Below are 19,008 nucleotides of genomic sequence, written 5' to 3' on the forward strand. Positions count from 1 at the left end.
ATTCATTTTTATAAGGGAACTATTTTGTGCATTGTAGAAAGTTTAGCAGCATCCCTGGATACTAGTCAAGCTCCCTGTTCCCCACTCGCGGGTTTCTCAATGCTCACACTTACGGCCCTGTCGTGACAATAAAAAATGCCTTTAGACACTGCCAAATGTCTCCTGGAGGGGGTGGGGTAAATCACTTCCCTGTGAGAATAACTGATTTAGGCTACGACATAAGAGGCCTCCGAATTCATTTTGCTTTTACCATAATCAGAGCAGCCCTTCCCTATATTACTAGCCTACACATTTTCTATGGGTCTGCCAGGGCAAAGCAAAGCACTACCTTGCCATTTACCTTGTATCTGACTTTTCTTCAGTGATCTCCATCTCCTCTCAGTTCCTAAGGAAACCATTAGCCCCCAACTCCCAAAAAAGTCATTAATTGATGTATCATTTTATATTATTTTCTATTAACTTATATTTGTTGTCTTTTTTCCCTACTGAGCCTATATGTACTTGCTACTAGGAAATATGTTATACATTTTATTTTCTATGTGTGATTAACAAAGTTGAAATGCTCACTTAATAAATGGTTGGATGTTCCAAACATTATACACACACACACACACACACACACACACACGACATTTCTGAACAGAGAATGCGTCTTCCTTTGTGAGTCTATGAGTCTGTATGTATGAGAACAAGATGTATGTCACTGGGGCATTTTAACTAATATTAAGTCTGATTTGTCAAGTGGTTTAACTATTTCTTTTTTCATAAGTGAAGCATCATTGAAAAAATGTATATTAACTCTTTTAAGAGGCACATACATATAAATGCTACATATGTGTACAGAACTAAGCCAGGATCTTGGTAAACAAACTATAAAAAGTCACCAGTCAATATTATATCATTATACAGCTTCTAGTGTGCAGTATGGCACAAATACACATTTGGTGACTGAAACATAATAAGCAACATTCTACCTACATACGTTATCTTTAAAATTGTAACATTTTCTGGCAATAGGTATTTTCACTTTACTCTAAACATGCAACCTGCTAACAAATTCTCTCCTGAACTCAGCGTTTCTAAACAGAAATGGCTTTTTGACGTATGATAGCAGAAATAATGCAGGTGTAAAAGGGGTCATATAAAGAAGTATATTCAGTAAAATTAAGAGGATCTAGGCCCTTTTGTTTATATTCTACTACATGAAAGGAAGTAATTCTGAGATTATGGCACTTATTGGACTTTTTAAAGTTATGAAACACTTCAAAGGTTAAACAATGTTATTAAATGGTTTTAGGAGTTCATAAATTAGTCACTATAGATTTTTTAACAAATGCACTTTAAGATAAAGCAGAATGATTTGGAACTGTATTGATTGATTCCATTAAAAGTGTCAATATATATCCTCATTTCACTTTTCCTTTAGAAATACAATCAAGAAAATGTTGGTACTACTGGTTATAATTTTTAATACTAAATTAGAGTATTTAAGTGTATTCTAACTTATTTTTTTTCTGACAAGCAAAAAAGTCACTAAAAACACATTTGAAAAGAAATGTTTCTGCCCTAATGTATCTCAGATGGTAGAATGATTTGGAGAAAATAGCTCTTGGTGAAACATGTAAAAACATCAGTGGGTGGAGAAGTGAGAAATGTTTCATGAATGATTCTTGAGTTGTCAAATATTAAAATAAAATGCATCTTCTATTTTGGTTTCTGAATTTAAAAGCGATTCCAAGTAAAGCTCTAGTTAATCTATTATGTCATCCAATTGTGAAAATTACCTAAAATAATATATTTCATGATGGAGAAAATTTCCAGATTTCAAGATTTCTGAGCCAACTGCAAGGTTGACGCCAACCTAGACAGAGAGATCAACATGGGACCTGATGAAAAGAGAGAGGTTTAGTTGTTGTTTCTTTATTTTTTTTATGAGTCAAATTGTATTTGAGGAAGAAGTACAACATGTCAAAATCTGAAGGAACAGAAGAGAAGAAAAATGAAAAAAATAAACATGTGTCAAAGCAGGACGAAATAAGAAAACAATCTTGGTTCTGCATTACTCTTTTTAACATGTGACTGTGAATGGTAAATGTATGTATTAGAGTGACACTTTCATCTAATACTCAGTATGTGTGTATTATGAAGAAGCAGGTTAGACATTAGTGACATTTGCATAACTAACAGTGACCAGCCAGTATAGGGACATGCGAAAGCTTGGAAAATGCCCACTTGGTGTTCTTATATTCAGGGAAATAAACAGCAATCTCAAAGCCCACGTAATGCCAATCTGTACAGACACACTTTGCTACCTGCCCTATCAATAATCTCCTTTGAGAATCTAGGGCCATTTACATTGCATATGTGAGCTAAATGTGCCTGCTGGAACTCTGTTATCATTATGTTCTTAGGCAGAAGGAAATTTTTGAGTCTGAGTTCACTCAAACCCTGGCTTACTAACCAGTAAGTCTTGGTTTATATTCTGCCCCAACAAAAACAACCAAGTTCTTGATTTACTCTCCTCTGGCAAATCTCCGTTATTATCCTTTCTACTTACAATATACAGTGCTGTGTATCCATGTAAACTACCATGTTCAACTGTATAGTATCTTCCCCAACTGATGATGCCTGGATAGTCCTTTTCAGTTTTAACAACATTATGCCTATACTGAGAGTATGGATATATGGAAAGGAGCTACCTTTACAGAAAATAAAAGCTATATGAAGAAGGTACAGAAAAAATTGGAACATATGCCAGGCCAATTTGTATAAAAAGGAGAAAATATGAGAAGCTTAGCAGAAGTGGCTAGAGTAGGAGACACTGCATGATAAGTGTATGGCATGACCTCACCTTTTCTTAATGTATATTGGCAAAGAATTGGATACTCATTTCCTTTAAATAAAATGATAAACCCTGAGATAAACACATTTCTTTGGATATTCTGTACTGCTTTCCTCTTATTGAATCTCACTATCTATAAAGTCGTTTCAGAAGTGCTATATGTGTGACTTCTTTTGAAAGCAAGTAGACATTGTTTTAATAAAAAAGTACTTTTTTCCTTTGACTTTAACTTTTATTTGCATAGTTTAATGTGCTTTGAAGCCAAAAAAATCACTTCATTTACCCAGCCATAGAAATGGTGATAACAGGGAATTTAGATTCTGATAAAATAAAATAACAATATAAAGGCTTATTCTGGATTCATTAATTTGTATCACTGAAAGAAAGTGAACTACCAATAAAACACATGTGCTACGATATACACCACAAGGGCAGGGATGCAACATGTTCTAAGAGATTATGTGACTATTCATCATGCGAAATGTGTCTACCTACAGATCATCTGTGCACAAACTTATATGCATGTACATGCACATAATTTGAACAAATAAATCTCTGCTTTTTTGTCTTTCCCCCTGGAGCTCTGGCTATCTTTCCATTTTGCTGTTCAGATTAAAATACTATCAAAACCAGGCATGATTCTCCATCATTTGTTTTATTATGGTAACATTTACCTTCATTTGAACAGTCACTGGCCACAAATCTTCATATGTGATGTTATAGTGCTGACTTTCTGATGTATAACAATGTATAGAATTCTCAATAGAATGCACATAATTCAGAAATATGTAACTGAATGACCATTAGAAATGAAAAAGGTTTACTGAAAAGAAATCAAAGAAAAATAAAATCAGTATATACCATTTCTAAATTGCTAACATTAAACCTTAGTGTGTTCATGAACAAACTTAATTCCATTTTCTAACAAGTAAACCAAAGCAAAATGCTATGATTTTCATCTCTTTAGCAGTATTATAGCACAAAAATGCCATTCTCTGAAATTCATATCCATCAGACTAAAATGACTGAATTTACATCAGCTATTTGATGGAATAAAATAAATTGTTTTAATAGGACATACCAAGTGGATCAATGTTTCCTGCTTTGAAAATGAGCATCTTAGTTTTCCCTAGGCATTTGTGGGAACAAGAGATCATTATTCTATGACATAGTTTCATTCCATTGACATTTCTGAACAGGGAATGCTTCTTCCTTTGTGAGTCTATGAGTTTGTATGAAAACAAGATGTATATCACTGGGGCATTTTAACTAATATTAAGTCTGATTTGTCAAGTGTTTTAACTATTTCTTTTTCATAAGTGAAGCATCATTGAAAAACGTATATCAACTCTTTTAAAATGCAAGGATACTCTTATTGACTAAATGACTGAATTGATTCATTAAATAGTGCCTTAACTGCCTAAAATAGTAAATGCAACTTCAAAAGGTGTCAAACTTGCAACATGGAACATCTCTGGCAGTAAAATAATCAATATAACCATTCCATTTTCCATTTTGTGAAGGATTTTATGGCTATTTAGTAAAGTTATTTGCCCTTGTTTTTACTTTTTTTCCTTTCCAGCATATTCTATAGGCTTAAATGATACAACATGCACAGAAAAAAATTAACTGCTGTATTTATGGTTCATATTAAAGTGAAACAGAGCAGACTATTATAATGAATGTTTGAAAATCTCAGAAACTCACTATTATGTAGAAATTATGGTGACCTGGGGAATTAGAATTTTGATTATTTTGTTTGTGTTTTCATTCTTGAGCAATGACTTAGTGCTGAATTTAAACAAATAAGGATTCTATATAATACTTTAGAAATGTTTTTAAGGATTTCAGAGATCATAACTGTAAGTACTTTAGTAGATAATATACATAGACACAAGAAAATATGATTGTCATACATTTTAAATATACATCATTTATTCATTTAACAGATTGTTTTAGCAACATGGACTACACCAAATGTTAGGAATACAGAATTATCATAAGCCCTTGAAGTCTTCAGTTTAAACCCTACCGTCCCCACATGCATGTAAAAAACAAGTCCCTATGTTTGCTTATGACTTCTCTGAAACTTATTTTCAAAACAAAATTAAATGAATAATATATGAATTACCTTATCATTCCATCAACAAAATGATCAGTCTGATTTATTACCTACATCTTCTGTTTCTTTCCCTTGCAATGATAGCTCAAGCTTTCTTCTTTCTTACAATGACCAATCTTCCCATTTGTTTGAAAGGTCTTGTCTCCTCTTGTCAACACAGAAAGTTTTGACTTCTTTCACTAAATTATGAAAAAATTGAGTGTTACCTTCTTTAATTTACTACTGTTTAAAGCCTCTGTGAAAATAAGCTGACCTGAATATTTGCTAATACACTAAATTTTGTGATTCACCAGGTCTGGAATTGATCTCTCTAATGTTGCACTTTGTGTACCTTTGGTTAAACAAGCAATTCAATGAGGACCAACCCTCATAAGGCATAACCAGCAGTGTAAGGATCTCTTGTACAAGAAGACAAGAGAATTATTTTAAAATAGAGGTGCTACAGAGAGTCCTCAAAGTCTCTCTGCAGAGTAGTTATAAGTAATCTCTAAGTTCTATCCTTTCTCCAGTCATAAATCTGAATACAGACAATCAGGTTTTTCTTTTATTACCTAGTTAATGTCTATTACAATAAGACTCTAGCTATAAAATAAGCAAACAAATGATTACCAGAAGAAACAACTCATACCTAGAAAACTTGTAAACACTTTGTAGATTGTTGGATTCTTCTTCCCTCCTTATTAGCGAAGAAGATAAAGACCTTAATTTTATCCTTGTGTCTATCCAGAGTCAACCAAACTTGACCAAAATATTTTTGGTCTAAAATTTTCCAGGTAGATAATTTAGTCCAATCTACTCATTATATAATATTTATTAAATATAGTATGTGATAATAAATATGTAAATAATAAATATATAATGAGTAGATTAGATGATCTTCCACTATACTCATTGTGTAATATTTATTAACTATAATACATATACAAATATTATATGATATATAAATAATTATATAATGAGTAGATTGGACTAGTGTATTTATTTATTCATATAATGAGTAAATTGAACTAGATGATGTACCCAAAAAATTTATTTTCATTCCCAAATCCTATGATTTGTGAGAGTTAATATATTAGCTAGTAAAAATAATAAAATCCCCATACTAGCAAGGGATTTTACTAGAATTAAAGTTTCCATTTAAACATGTGAGCACTTTGGATATAGCAGTATTAAATAGATTGGGTATTTTTTGCCAATAATTTCCAATAGCAAGACTATCTCCAATTAGTGCTTTAAAGTTTAGACCAGTGTAGTTTTCCCAATATGTTTCCATTTTGTAATTACCAAAGTATGGTAAAAAGGTCCAGGTTTAAATTTTGTAATTATGTTATTTTTCACTGTTTAATTACCTATCTGTGTTCTCTTAAAACTCATTGAGCTTCTTTAAAATAAATATTTTGAATTCTTTGTTGAGTAAATAATAGATCTCTATTTATTTAGAATCTCAATTTCTTTGGAATCAGTTTATTTTGATTCTTTTCATACAGGATTTTGATCAATAAATCATTTTTAAATAGATGTTCCTATGGGGTAAAAGATCTGAGACTCCCTATTTTGCCATCTTGTTGATCTTGCTCTGTGTTTTGATTTGTGAAATGGATAATTTTACCAAAACTGTGATGCCAGGGTATCATTATTAAAATAGCTGTGGCAAAAGGTGACGATGTTATTTTTTATTGCTTTCACAAATTTACAGTAACATGGCAAACAAATGAACGTGACTATTATTTGTAAAATTTCACCAGTGTTAATTTTGATCACAATAGACATTGTTAAGCATTATGGTACTTAACACACACTTAAAGTACCATTAATCTATTACTACAACCTCATTTTATCTACAATCACTTTAATTAATGACAGCTAAATCTAAAATCATATCATATATTGGATAGTGTGTGTCTGTTACATATTAAGTTGCACATTTACTAATTCTCCAGAATTTATTAAAGTTAAAATTTATGTTTTATATTTTCTATTGAATGAAAATGGGCAGGTTTATCAAACAGACCACATCAATACATACAAAGTTCTATTTATAGAAAGACTGTTTGTGAACATTTTAAAACATGCTTTGTAGGAGAAAATCAATGCTAGTAACTTTATTATATTAATACTAAATACATTATTAATGCAATAGCTACATTGAAAATTCTGGGAGTAAAAAGTAGTCTTGGCTGAAAATACTAAGAAATCACAATAAATAAGAGTTAGAGTATAATATATAAAGGTAGATCTCTGCAAAGATGCATATGCAAAATTTACGATGCATATGCAAAATTTCCAAGGCATATATGTTTTTCAGTTAACTTGTATTAAGTGTTGATATGATTTAGATCTGTTCACCCACCCAAATCTCATGTTGAATTGTAATCCACCATGTTGGAAGTGGGGTCTGGGAAGAATGTGATTGGATCATGGGGGTGGATTTTCCTCTTGGTATTGTGTCACAATATTGAGTGAACTCTCATGGGGTCTGCTTGTTTAAAAGTGCGTGACACCTCCCCTTTCCTCTCTTGCTCCTCCTGCCATGTAAGATGTTCCTGCTTCTCTTTTACCTTCTGCCATTATTGTAAGCTTTCTGAGGCCTCCCCAGAAACCAAAGCCTTTAGATTTCTTGTACTGCAGAACCTGTAGAACTGTCAGTCAATTAAACTTCTTTTCTTTATAAATTACCCAGTCTTAGGCATTTCTTCACAGCAGTGTGAGAATGAGGTAATACAGAAAACCGGTACTGAGGAGCGGGGCATTGTTATAAAGATACCAGAAAATGTGGAAGCACTTTTGGACCTGGGTAATGGGCAAAGATTAGAAAAGTGTGGAAAGTTCAGAAGAAGACAGAAAGATGACAGAAAATTTGGAACTTCCTAGAGACTTGTTAAATTGTTGTGAACAAAATGCAGATGGTGAAATGGATAACAAAGTCCAAGCTAAGGATGTCTCAGATGTACATGAGGAACTTATTTGGAGCTGGAGTAAAGGTAACATTTGCTGGTTTTTTTTCTTTTCTTTTTTTTTTTTTTTTTTTTTTTTTTTGAGTCTTGCTCTGTCGCCAGGCTGGAGTGCAGTGGCATGATCTTGGCTCACTTCAACCTCCTTGTCCCAGGTTCAAGCAATTCCTCTGCCTCAGCCTCCTGGGTAGCTGGGACTATAGGCACATGCCACCACACCTGGCTAATTTTTTGTATTTTAGTAGAGATGGGGTTTCACCATGTTGGCCAGGATGGTCTTGATCTCCTGACCTCATGATCCGCCCACCTTTGCCTCCCAAAGTGCTGGGATTACAGGCATGAGTCACCTCACCCAGCCCCACATTTTCTATGTTTTAGAAGAAAGTCCTTGCTCTAGATATCTGTGGAATTTTGAACTTGAGAGTGCTGACTTAGGGTACATGGTGAAGAAATTTCTAAGAAGCAAAACATTCAACAGGTGACCTGGCTGCTTCTTATAACTTAAGTTCATATGAATGAGCAAATAAATGATGCAAAATTGGAACTTACATTTAAAAGAGAACCAGAGTATGAGAGTTTGAAAAATTTGCAGCTTGGCCATGTGGTATAAAAGGAAAGCCATTTTCAGGAGAGGAAATCAAGCTGGCTGCAGAAATTTGCATAACTAAATGAAAGGCAAGTGCTAATATCCAAGACAATGAGGAGAAGGCCTCAAAGATATTTCAGATACCTTCATGGCAGCTGCTCTCATCACAGGCCTGAAGGCCTAGGAGGACAGAATGGTTTTGTGAGCCAGGACCAGAGTCCTGCTGCTCCATGCAGCCTTAGGACACTGCTTTCCGTGACCTGGCTGGTTGGTATCCAACATTAGCTCAAAGCCTCAGGCCACAACTCCAGAGGGTGCAAGTCATAAGTGTTGACATCTTCCATGTGGTGTTAAGCCTATGGATGAGCAGAATATAAGAGTCGAGGCTTTGGAGCCTCCACCAATGTTTCAGAGGATGTATGGAAAAGCCTGGATGTCCAGGAAGAACCCTGCTATAGGGACAGAGCCTTCATGGAGAATCTCTACTAGGGCAGTGCAGAGGGGAATTGTGAGGTTGGAGCCCCCACACAGCATCCCTACTAGGGCAATGTCTACTGGAGCTGTGAGAAGAGAGCCACCCTTCTCCAGATACATGAATCATGAATGCACCAGCGGGTTGCACCTTGCACCTGGAAAAGTCACAGGCATTCCACACCAGCCCTTGAGATCAGCTTTGGGATCTGAACTCTACAAATCCATGGGGACAGAGATGCCTAAAGCCTTGGGAGCCCACCCATTGCATCAGTGTGTCCTGGATGTGGGACATGGCATTGAAGGAGATTATTTTGGTAATTTAAGATTTAATGACTGCCATGCTTTTATGAGTACTTGCATGGAGCTGGTAGTTCTTCTGCTTTGCCTGATTTCTCCCTTTTGAAATGAAAGTATTTACCCACTGCCCATATACTCATTGTATCTCGGGAGTAACCAACATGTTTTGATTTTACAGGCTCATAAGTGGAAGGGACTAGCCTTGTCTCAGTGGAGACTTAGAACTTTGGGCTTTTCAGTAATGCTAGAAGGAGTTAAGACTTTGGAGGAATGTTGGGATGGAATGATCATATTTTGCAATGTGAAAAAAAACATGAGATTTGGAAGGGTCACGAGTAGAATGATATAGTTTGTATCTGTGTCTCTGCCCAAGTTGAATTGTAATCTCCAATGCTGGAGGTGGGAGGTGATTGGATCTTGGGGGTGTATTTTGCCCTTGGTACTCTGACAATCGTGAGTGAATTATCACGACATCTCATTGTTTAAACCATTGTGGCACCTCCCCTGGCCCCCTTGCTCCTTTTCCTGCCATATAAGACCTTCCTGCTTCCCCTTTCCTCTCCACTGTGATTATAAGTTTCCTGAGGCTCCCCAGAAGCAGAAGCTGCTATGCTTTCTGTACAGCCTGCAAAACTGTGATCCAATTAAACCTCTTTTCTTTAAAAATGTTCCAGTCTCAGGTATTTTTTTATGGCAGTGCAAAAATGGACTAATACCTTATATTAGGTATAGCATGATGCAATACCTTACATTAGGGATAGCATGATAAAGTACCATTTTTCTGCTCTCATAAACCATACATTCTACCAGAAAATGTTTATATTGTTGTATGTCTGTTTACTGATTGCTATCTTATGAGGTCCATGTTGTCTTACATTTTAATACATGATGTTTGTATTACTGTGATTGTTACAAAATGATTAACTGAGTTATTACCAATAGTTTATCAAAACTGTGCCTACATTCTTAAGGGTATATACTACTAAATTTGCTTGCCTTTTCTTTGTTTAATATGTTTGTTTTTCTAAGGCCATTGTAACGAAGAACCATAGCCTGGACAGTTTAAACAACATAAATTCATTTTTATCACAGTTCTAGAGGCTAGAAGTCTGAAACCAAGGTGTCTACAGAGATGAATTCTTCTGAGATGTCTCTCCTTGGCCTAGGAATAGCTGTCTTCTCCCTCTGTTTTCCTATTTTTTGGTCTCTTTTGATTAGAACCCACTGTAATGATTGTATCCTAACAAAATTACCTCCTTAAAGACCCTATCGCCAAACAGATTGTATTCTGAAAAAACTGGGTGCTAGAACTTCAACATACGATTTTAAGGAACACAATTATTTATTAGCATTTTATACATCCATTTAACTGTGTACTGCGAAGAGCACAGATTCTAGAGCTGCAGTGCCTGGTTTTAAATCCCAACCCCATTGCTTACTAGTTATCAGAGATTACAGAAATTACATACATTTTGTGAATCACTTTTAAACCAAAAATACTGAAAGGACTTATACTATATAATTTTAAGTATTAATTGGATAATTGTAAGTTGTGTGCCAAATGGTAAACTATTTAAATGTTAATTATTGTTCTTTAGATTACTGTCATAGCTTTTAATTTCATCATAAGCCTTCAGACTATATGAGATTTTAAAATCTTTTCTGTGGGGAATTAATTCTGAAACTGTTTTTGAACCCTATTTTAAAATTATAATTCACATTCAAACTAATGAGCTCCCAATTATGTGTCATTGATCTAATGCAATTTTAACAGTGATTTCTTGTCTCATAATTTTGTTAAACAATGATCTTTATAATTTATATATGGTATACTTCAAATTTCCAATAAAATAGTTTCAATTTAGTAAATTATTGTTCAAATATACACTTCATCCAATTTTATAAATCTATTTTGCAATTTATTTCAAAATATTTTAATTGGAAATCTATACAATTTACCATGCATGGCCGGAAACGCACAGGTGAAAAACACACAGTTCTTGTTTTCAACAAAAGAAGTAAGGCACAGAATATAATAACTATAAGAATATGTTTTAGGTGCATTTTCTGGAGATACAGGTGTAATAAAATGACATAGCAAGCAAAATGCAACCCTGTTTTGAGAGAAAGCTGGAAGGATATTAGGACCAAATCAAAGGTGGAATTTTTGCTTAGCTATATAAGAAAAAATAAATCATTGGTGAGATTATAACATCACAGAAGCTTTTCCACTGACCCTGAAAAACTTCTACTTGCCTGTAATACCTGTTATCAAATGTTTAAAAAGCAACTAAATTCTGTTTCAAGACGTTCTATTTCTACCTTTAGGACCCAAAATCAGCAATTATATAAGGCTCTAGAGTGAACACAGGGCAGAGCTCTTACTTAATAGTGATCAGAAAATAAACAAAATATTGTAAAACATATTTAAGTTGTTATAAATGATTTGACCACTGAGGTTTTTAGAGAACAAAAATGCTTTGGGATATGTGATAAGGTGAAATGGTGTGGCTGTGTCTCCACCCGAATCTCATCTTGAATTGTAGCTTCCATAATTCCTACCCGTCATGGGAGGGACCCAGTGGGAGATAATTGAATCATGTGGGTGGATCTTTCTTGTGCTGTTCTTGTGATAGTAAGTCTCATGAGATCTGACGGTTTTATAAAGAGGAGTTCCCCTACATAAGGTATTTTGCCTGTCATCATATAAGATGTGACTTTGTTCATCATTTGCCTTTAGCCATGATTATGAGGCCTCCCCAGCCATGTGGAACTGTGAGTTAATTAAACCTCTTTCCTTTCTAAATTACCTACTCTTGGGTATGTTTTTATTAGTAGTATGAGAATGGACTAATTCACAGGGTATCTAACACATGTCCTTTTTATCCTCAATTCCACTCTAAATATTGGTTTCTTAACATCACAGAAATAGTTATTTTCTTTCCACAGAGTCTTAGATATTCTTTTCGAAAGTATATGTGCTCTCACCAAAATGAAGCATGTCTTTGCTTGTGCTAAGTATACTTGCAGTGATGGCTAACTTGCAATGTTATTCACTGCTAGCTACTACAGAAGAGGTTATTTATTTATTTATTTATTTATATTTTTGACAGGAATATTTGTACCCCAACCTCAGCATTACACGATATACTTATCTAACAAATTTGCACATATCCCTCTGAATCTAAAATAAAAGTTGAAATTATTTTTAAAAGACAGTAATAATATTTAGGTATGTCTTCATTCAAACTTTTTTTTTTTTTTTTTTTTTGAGACTTTTTTGAGACAGAGTCTCACTCTGTGGCCCACGCTGGAGTGCAGTGGGGAGATCTGGGCTCATTGCAAGCTCCGCCTCCCGGATTCACGCCATTCTCCTGCCTCAGCCACCCGGATAGCTGGGACTACAGGCGCCCCCCACCACGCCCGGCTAATTTTTTCTATATTTTAGTAGAGACGGGGTTTCACCGTGTTAGCCAGGATGGTCTCGATCTCCTGACCTAGTGATCCACTTGCCTTGGCCTCCCAAAGTCCTGGGATTACAGGCGTGAGTCACCGCGCCCGGCCCATTCAAACATTTTTTTTTAATGTGGAATCACGTGATGAAATAAGTCCCTCAATTAAAAACGTGTACTAGCTTGCCTAACTGGGGAAGCCTTTTTGCCATACTTATTTCTGAGCATGTGTGGGAGCTGCGATATAAGGTACAGCCCCATCTCTGCTTTAGTTTGTAATGTCATCATCTTTCCCCTGAGTTGTTTAGCAGAAGATTTTTATCTTTTTCTCCTGCATGTGGTCAACATCTTCATGCTCAACGTTGCCTGCAACTAGCAGGCTATTAGAAAGCAAATCAATGACTTAAAACCTTAAGAGTTGGAGGACTCAAGTGCCTTGAGAATGCTCAGACTTTCAGGATTCAGAACTCTTTCTAAATCTCTAAAGGACGTTTTATCTTTTCTCTGCTCTGCAGATAATTTTCTGAACTTGTGTCCTACAAAAATGTTCAGATTTTGATACTTGTATTGACACCTGTATTGTTACATGCCTTACTCTGGTCTCAACTGACATTATCCAGCTTTTGCTTCCAGTAATTTGAATTGGTACTCATTTATAACTTTCTACAAATAAAGTTAGTTTCAAGTAAAACAATATGAAATATTGAAGAATATAAATCACAGAGGATGAAAAGCATTCAGAAGACTACATAATTGCAATGCAATAGTCCCATTTGCATCATCTCATGATGATACATAGATTTGCAGATTAGGTATATGAATATGTGTGAGGCCAAGGTTTCTTGTTTGTTTGCTAATTTTAGCTGAGTACTAATTTTTAGAATTACCTTCCTTAACAAAACTGATTGTCTCACTGAATTAGTAGTCAATATTTAATCATGACAGCAATGACATTATTCAATTATTGGGCCTGGGCCATGACCAATATCTGAAAATGGCTTCAGGTATCACACATAGAACTCTGTGTGTCACATAATTCCAACATGATTCCCTAAGTTTTAGGTAAAATATAGTTGAAAAAATATATGTCATTAACTGCCTCTAGTTGTAAAGACATACACACATGCATAGCACATTTCCAGATTTTGATTTGTAACTCAAAGTGGATACAAACTCCAAAAGAGTTCAATGTGGATACTATCAATTATCATGCTTTAAGTAGGCAAGAAATTTTTCATTTTAAAATTGTCATTGGCAATCACTTTTACTGTATATCTTTCCAAATACTATAGTATTTAGTGTCGTGGTTAATATTGCCTTGGAAGAAATATGGTTGCCAAGTTAAATTCCTCTAAGAATCACATGTACTCTTTCTCTTCTGAACTTGAAGGTAAAAAATTTGATTCCACTAACTGGAACACAGGTCTCTAAATTTATTTGCAAAAATGCTTACTAGTGTAACTTGTTTTGTGTTTACATAATAATTAATGTCAGTTGCAGGTTTGGCAGTTTAAACCAGTCTAAAAAGTCTCAACAATATTAGGTATTTTAGAATCATCTGTAATTCTTTTATTTTTAGAAAAATATGTATTCTGCTTTTCATCATTTTGCGTTTAGCTTTAGCACACTAACTCCACTTGCAGACAATGTGTGCCACTTATGTATGCTAGAACCATATTCCATGATAGCCTACATTTTATGGTGTTAAAAGTGCTATTTGTATTTTACAACAGTTGTCACTCAATCAAGGTTTTCAATTCCTTAGAAACATAAATCAAGTTATTAAATCTTGTGAGTCTTACATCCTTCATCTAAGGAATTACTAGAAAAAATATGTATCTTTCTTATTGTTTTTTAAAAATATACATTTAAAATGATGTACTATTTATGAAGAAGTTTATCACTCATTCATAAGTGAGTGCCTGTAAAATTGTCAAGTTTTAACAAATATTACCACTGTCTTCTCTTTGGGCTTCATCCAATAATTCTTTATTATCATTCTTATAAATATTTCTAATATTTTCAGGAAAATTTCAAGGGTATATCCTTTGATCAAAAACTTTATTATGTAAAATTAACCAAACAATGATTTTACGTTGCTTCAGATATTTTCTTCAAGAATTTTAAACTACATTGCTTGGGCATAGACTCTGGATGAGTATCAACAAGTTGGAAAACAGACAACATTCAGGAAGAAAATCTTCTCAATAAGCTATAATAAAATACATCAATAACACAAATACTATACTCTATAATGAAACTCATCTCAGATACTACTAACTTTTTGCTTTGCCTTGGGCATCCCAACGCAGCCATAGAGAAGATAATGTACATGAGGAATAAAGTGAATGGACAACATTTTTTAAAATGAAGAATATTTAATTACACAAATTTATATTTACATGAATCCATGTGAATAATTTTGATTTTGTTTTGAACTTAATAATATATATATATCTTATCCTGGAAATGTTTTCCACCATGCATAGGATAGTTACGTAACTTGCTTCATTTCATAGATTTAATGCTTGCATGGAAATATCAGTTTACAAAATTATCTGAGAGTATCATTTTTAAAGGTCCACCAGATAAAATAAAACAACCTACCGAAAGGCATAGATTTAAATAAACGTTTTCCAAAAAACCCATCCGATTTTTGTTAAAAATTCCTTGAGATACCCTCACTACTATAAACATGAATGCTTATGATAGAATAATATGTTTACTTTGATCACTCTTAGTAAGAGCAAAACGTGTTTCTTAAGTCGCATTGGGTATATTTTCAACCAAAATTCTCAGAGCCATGCTCATGCAAATAGTTCTGTTCAGGCAAATGATCATTATACCCAGTTTCCATATCATACACATTCATACATAGTTAGACACATTTTCTGGTGGAGATGTAAACAATGGTATGGAATTCTGCAGTCTCTCCTATCTATACATTATTTCACTCTGAATATGTACCCTAAATAATAATTCTTATACTTCATTTATTTATACCAATATTATTTTTCTTGTGTCAGTATTTGTAAACTAATGCCTGCATATAGGAAATAAAAAAGTGATACAAAAATGGGAGTAGCTATAAGATTGGCACTTCAGATTGGTAGGTGTATGGATAATTATAACAGCAATTATAGAATTATTACATGTTATTTTTTAAAATAAGTAAGATAAATAGCACAATGAAGATACTGTGTTGTTCTGGAAATTTCAAAATGCTAATAATATAAAACTTTATAAATGCTTAAATAGAAAAGAAGAAAATTGCACATCTGACCATCCTAATAATAATATTTTCCTATGTTTACTTTTCATGGTAGTTTTCATGTCAGTGAGCTTTTATACTTTCCTGTACACATTTAGCATTATTTCAAAAGTCTTTGTTCATGTAACTGCATTCATCATGATGGTGCATAATATCCCATCGAATCATCAAATGAACTATTTTTTATTGCACACTTGTGCTTTTATTTTTGGTCTTGTGCTGATATTTGTCAATCATTATCTACAGTTCCAGGCATTATACCAACAGCTTCTAGACTTTAACTTACATAAGAATTATTTCCAGTGATTCCTGGAATAATGCCATGGTGACAAGAGTGTGCACATCTTATTTTGCATCTTCTCTATTATATTTTGAGATCGATGTACCAGAGGCAGAATTACTATGTGAAAAGTTATAAATGTTTCTTGGTTAGATATTGTACAAAAAAGTTGTACCAAGTTCCATATACCAAACAAGTTGTACCAAGTTAGAATGCTACTAGGTTTATAAGACAGCGTCCCTTTCAGCCTTTCTTTTTAAATCTAAAATGTTTAGCAGGTTCAAAATAAAGTTCTGTAAACATAAAACAATTCAGATTAAATATCTAAAGGAAATTTCTAGCTACCAGAAGAAAATATATACATGTTATAAAATTATTGTATAATTAGCTTCTTTCTTTTTTCTTTTCTTCCTAATCTCAAGGTGTTCATTGATCACTGTGGAAGATGAAGGGAAAACCAAGATACATGAACAAGGCTGAGGAAATGCCTTCTTATGTCCTTTATATGTATTTCATTATTTCACTCTCACCACAGCCATTTTACTATGCCCATTTTTTTCTGATAAAGAAACTGAGACTCAAAATAATAATAATGTGCCAATTACAACATAGCCAGTAAATAATAGAGCAAGACTCCAAGCCTAAGAGTTACAAAGGAACTCTATTCCTTTGTAACACTAACATTTAATGTTTACTCTATGGGGATAGGTTGGAAACTAAAAATAGTGTTTATTTTAATATTTTTACAAAGTTCTATTTCTTTTGGACATGTGGCATCAACTAATAAACTTTAAATAATTTTTATTTTCTTAAATTAATACATTTCCTATAAATAATAATTATTAAACTTTTTATTAAATTTCAATTGCCTAAGACAATTTTTCAATCTATTTTCTTATGTTTCTATCTAAATGAAAAATCTTGGCAATGATATTTTGGAAATGATAACTTTCTATTTTCTCTTTAGAATAATAAGGTATTTCCAGCACTTAACTGTCCAAAACACCAAACAAAACAAAATAAAAGCATTAAGTTATTTGCGGTGTCAAACTTTTTCTTTAATTTCTGTTGAAAATATAAACCACACACTTTTATACACTATGTACCGCCAAACAACTTTTCTTCCCTTTGAAAGTGTTTCAACTAACATTTAAAAGAAAAAAAAATGGATATTTAAACCAAATTTTACTTTTGTGAGTGGCTTGATACGATGTGGTTTTTAACTACCTTGTGAAATTTTAATATGGTTAGGAAGAGCTTTTTTCTACAATCAGACCACATATCACATATTTATTTTTTTCGTTACTTTATAAGCAAGACCGAAATCCCTGTTCTTCTCAGCTATCAGTTAATAAAAATTTCCTGAATTATTAACTTCCTTAAAATTCATACCATTTTGTGGTTCTTATCATTTTTCTGTCAACGTCAAATCAACGGGAACACTATTTTATGTTCAATGTTTTGCTTTTATTTCAAATTGTTGATTTAAAGATGTAGCAAGAGCAGTGCTGTGTTTGTTAGACTCTGGTGATATATGTTATATGGTTGACTTTGAGTAAATTGCCATCTTGTTTGCTTGGAAGAAGTATTAGAGCTAATTGAATGAAACACCATACAAAGGATTACAACGTCCATTTCCTTTATTTGAAATTATGTCAACATGAATATGAATTTAAAAGTTACTATATGTAAATATAGCAAAGATTAAATGGTTCTGAAGTATCTTTTTGTTTAAAATATGGTAATTTACATGTGGAGACATCATATTAATTTCTGTGCAGCCATTTTATTTTTCAGAGAAGTTACTTGACTTAATACTTCTCAGAAGGCATTTTTGTCGTTTAAACCATTGGCACTATTACAGCTCTTTAGTCTGTTAATTTTGTTCCTATTAATCAGAGCTGAATATACAAGTTTATCATTAAATGTCCTTATAGTTTGAAAGTCTTATATTTTCCTACAGTGGTTTGTTAGGGGAAAATACCTTAATGTATTAACTTTTTTTTTAGATTTTAAAATATTTTCTTGTTGTCCTAGATATTTAAAGCAAGATAAATTATAATATGATAAAAAAGGATGACTGGGGCTTAAAAAGTATGTGTAATACTGTAAAAATAAATATACCCTATAATAATCTATATTATTATATATTTTTGTTTGTAACAAAATGATCAATTTAAACAATTTCTCACACATTGTTTTAAATCCTCATTTTCAATTTTTATCTTTTTTTTTTAAAATAAATAACCATTCTATAGTGCTACTGTCTTTAACATGAAACTTGGAAAAATCAATTGGTCATTTGTAATGCAAAATATTCCTAAACTTATAACATCAGTTTTTCTCCTCTAATTAATTCATCTCAATTAACCACACAATGCAGTCAGTTAGGTAAATTATAGTTTATCGTCATTGTATATCTTCCAAATTCAACCCAATTGCTTTTTCAGTTTGTAGACACAGATTGTGAATGAGGGTTTTCCTAGACAAAAGTTGTTCCCTGAATGATCTTTTCACCTTATGTTCCTCTTCAGTGTCTTCGTGTGGTATTTTAGCATCAGGTTTCTTCCAAGCTGGTATTCTGTAGAATGACATATTTTTTTTCTGACTGATTTTTCCTACCCTTGCATGGATAGGAAATTTTCTTGGAATTAATTTTATTTGGAATTTATTTTATTAATCCGATGGAATTACTTTTGTTTTTCCAAAAGTTAATGCTAATGATAGATTAAT

Source organism: Rhinopithecus bieti, unplaced genomic scaffold (assembly GCF_001698545.2).
Source record: "Rhinopithecus bieti isolate Rb0 unplaced genomic scaffold, ASM169854v2 scaffold_24386, whole genome shotgun sequence".
NCBI classification, from domain to species: domain Eukaryota; kingdom Metazoa; phylum Chordata; class Mammalia; order Primates; family Cercopithecidae; genus Rhinopithecus; species Rhinopithecus bieti.